Source organism: Salvelinus sp. IW2-2015, unplaced genomic scaffold (genome assembly GCF_002910315.2).
Source record: "Salvelinus sp. IW2-2015 unplaced genomic scaffold, ASM291031v2 Un_scaffold1265, whole genome shotgun sequence".
In the NCBI taxonomy this organism is placed as follows: Eukaryota; Metazoa; Chordata; class Actinopteri; order Salmoniformes; family Salmonidae; genus Salvelinus; species Salvelinus sp. IW2-2015.
The window spans coordinates 194,453-197,766 of NW_019942807.1; positions in this window are offsets into that span (position 1 = coordinate 194,453).

Consider the following 3,314-nt stretch of genomic DNA (forward strand, 5'->3'; position numbering starts at 1 on the left):
TGCTACCAATGCCTGCTTAGTGAATGAATGCGGGAGTTTGATTGGTCAAGACGAGGAAATATATCTCATACGAGTGGGGAAGACCAAAATGTGTCCCTTCACAGTGTGATTTGGAGCGAACCGTGACTGACGCCCAGCAAAATTACAATAAGAATAATTATTTATTTATCCTTTGTTAACTAGGTAAGTCGGTTAATTAAGAACAGTCAGTTTAGACCGCTGAACCAGGGTCTGTAAGGATGCTTCTAACACTGAGATGCATGCCTTAGACCGCTGAACCAGGGTCTGTAGTGACCCTCTAAGACTTAGACGCTGAACCAGGGTCTGTAGTGACACCTCTAGCTGAGATGCAGAGCTTAGACTGCTGCACAGGGTCTGTAGTGAGCTCTCTAGACTGAGATGCAGAGCCTTAACGCTGAACCAGGGTCTGTAGTGACACTCTACACTGAGATGCAGAGCCTTAGATGCTGACCAGGGTCTGTAGTGACGCCTCTAACACTGAGATGCAGAGCCTTAGACGCTGATCAGGGTCGTTAGTGAACCTCTAACACTGAGATGCAGAGCCTTAGACTGCTGATCCAGGGTCTGTAGTGACGCTCTAACACTGAGATGCAGAGCCTTAGACTGCTGAACCAGGGTCTGTAGTGACATGTCTAGTACTGAGAAGCAGAGCCTTAGACTGCTGATCCAGGGTCTGTAGTGACATGTCTAGTACTGAAAGCAGAGCCTTAGACTGCTGATCCAGGGTCTGTAGTGACACTTACTGCATCTCAGTACTAGACATGTCACTACAGACCCTGGATCAGCAGTCTAAGGCTCTGCTTCTCAGTACTAGAGGCGTCACTACAGACCCTGGATCAGTGGTGTAAGGCACTGCATCTCCGTGCTAGAGGCGTCACTACAGACCCTGGTGCAGCAGTCTAAGGCTCTACATCTCAGTACTAGAGGCGTCACTACAGACCCTGGATCAGCAGTCTAAGGCTCTACATCTCAGTGCTAGAGGTGTCACTGCAGACCCTGGTGCAGCAGTCTAAGGCTCTGCATCTCAGTACTAGAGGCGTCACTACAGACCCCCTGGTGCAGCAGTCTAAGGCTCTGCATCTCAGAACTAGAGGTGTCACTACAGACCCTGGTTCAGCGGTCTAAGTGTTAGAGGGGTCACTACAGACCCTGGTTCAGCGGTCTAAGGCACTGCATCTCAGTGTTAGAAGCATCCTTACAGACCCTGGTTCAGCGGTCTAAACTGACTGTTCTTAATTAACCGACTTACCTAGTTAAACAAAGGATAAATAAATAATTATTCTTATTGTAATTTCTGCTGGGCGTCAGTCACGGTTCGCTCCAAATCACGACTGTGAAGGGACACATTTTGGTCTTCCCCACTCGTATGAGATATATTTTCCCTCGTCTTGACCAATCAAACTCCCGCATTCATTCACTAAGCAGGCATTGGATCAGCAGACATCCATCCTCTGACTGATGTAYGTTTGCCTTGAGTGTAGTTCTCCGGTAGCAAGTTAAAAAGCTGCATTGGGCTAACTTGAAGCAAAGCATCAGGAACTGTAGCTGGCTACATTCTTTCTATGATGGACATGCATCGTCTCTGGAAAAAATACAAAAATAATTAATTGTAAGCTAATTGACTTATGCTTGTCTGTTCTGTTAGCCAAATAGCCTTGCGCTTCTGCTGCCATCTGATGAAACASGAAGCTATTTTCTGCCGAATGTGTTGCATTCATTTATGTTGCGTGAAGAAAAACTATAGTTGCACGTGAATGATCACTCTATTGAATAAAAAAACAGTTGACTTTCAATATAAAATGTGAAATTATGTAAAAAAAGGCTGATTTTTAAAAAAGTCTGCATTGTGAAAATGCTAATTGCTGAAAGCCAATGTGACCCGTTGCCGCTGATGTAAAAAGAGCTTTTAGAAGGGTCCAAAGTAGTGCACTATATAGGGAGCCATTTCAGATGGCTGAGTYAYAAGTYATAAGGGTGAGGCATGAAGTCATTTCACTGGCAGGTAAAGAATCAAAAACAGAGCTGAGAGACAAGCGTGTCTAAGCGTGTGTAAGTATTAGTGCCAGCTTKTAATGGCTAACGACAAACACCTAGGAACACCAAACCCTGAGGCCAAAATTACMTAAAGGGTGCGTYCCAGACMGTCTTTACTACAGGTGTGCAGATCATCAGCCTCATGACAGACAGAGGAACAGACCAAACCCTGAGGCCAAAATTACATAAAGGGTGCGTTCCAGACYGTCTTTACTACAGCTGACCTCACAACACCTGACRAAGTGAATACATCTCTGGAGGAAGTGGACCCACATGAATATGATATTATCAATCTGCTGCGGCTGCAATTAAGTTAACCTGGAACGCACCCACAGAGGGAGAGAAAGTCCCAGTCCATCAGTGTCTGCTGTGCCTATGGTTCAGCAGTGTTGCGTGAGAAGGCAGGAGAGAGAGAAACTGAGCTGCACTTCCTAACCTCCTTCCAAATGTATGACCATATTAGAGACACATATTTCCCTCAGATTACACAGATCCACAAAGAATTTGAAAACAAACCCCATTTTGATAAACTCCATGTCTATTGGGTGAAATACCACAGTGTGCCATCACAGCAGCAAGATTTGTGACCTGATGCCACAAGAAAAGGTCAACCAGTGAAGAACAAACACCATTGTAAATACAACCCATATTTATGCTTATTTATTTTCCCTTTTGTACTTCAACCATTTGTACATTGTTACAACACTGTGTATAAGATGCTAATATGACATTTGAAATGTCTTTATTCTTTTGGAACTTCTGTGGCGTGTAATGTTTACTGTTCATTTTTATTGTTTATTCCACTTTTGTTTATTATCTACCTGACTTGTTGGCAATGTTAACACATGTTTCCCATGCCAATAAAGCCCCTTGAATTGAGAGAGAGTGAGAGCCAGAGAGAGTGAGAGCCAGAGAGAGTGAGAGCCAGAGAGAGTGAGAGCCAGAGAGAGTGAGAGCCAGAAGAGAGAGAGCCAGAGAGACCGAGAGAGCCAGAGAGAGAGAGAGAGAGAGCCAGAGAGAGAGAGAGAGAGAGCAGAGAGAGAGAGAGAGAGCCAGAGAGAGAGAGAGAGAGAGAGAGAGAAGAGAGCAGAGAGAGAGAGAGAGAGCCAGAGAGAGAGGAGAGAGAGCCAGGAGAGAGAGAGAGAGCCAGAGAGAGAGAAGAGCAGAGAGACGAGAAGAGAAGAGAGAGAGAGAGAGCCAGAGAGAGAGAGAGAGCCAGAGAGAGAGAGAGAGCCAGAGAGAGAGAGAAGAGCCAGAGA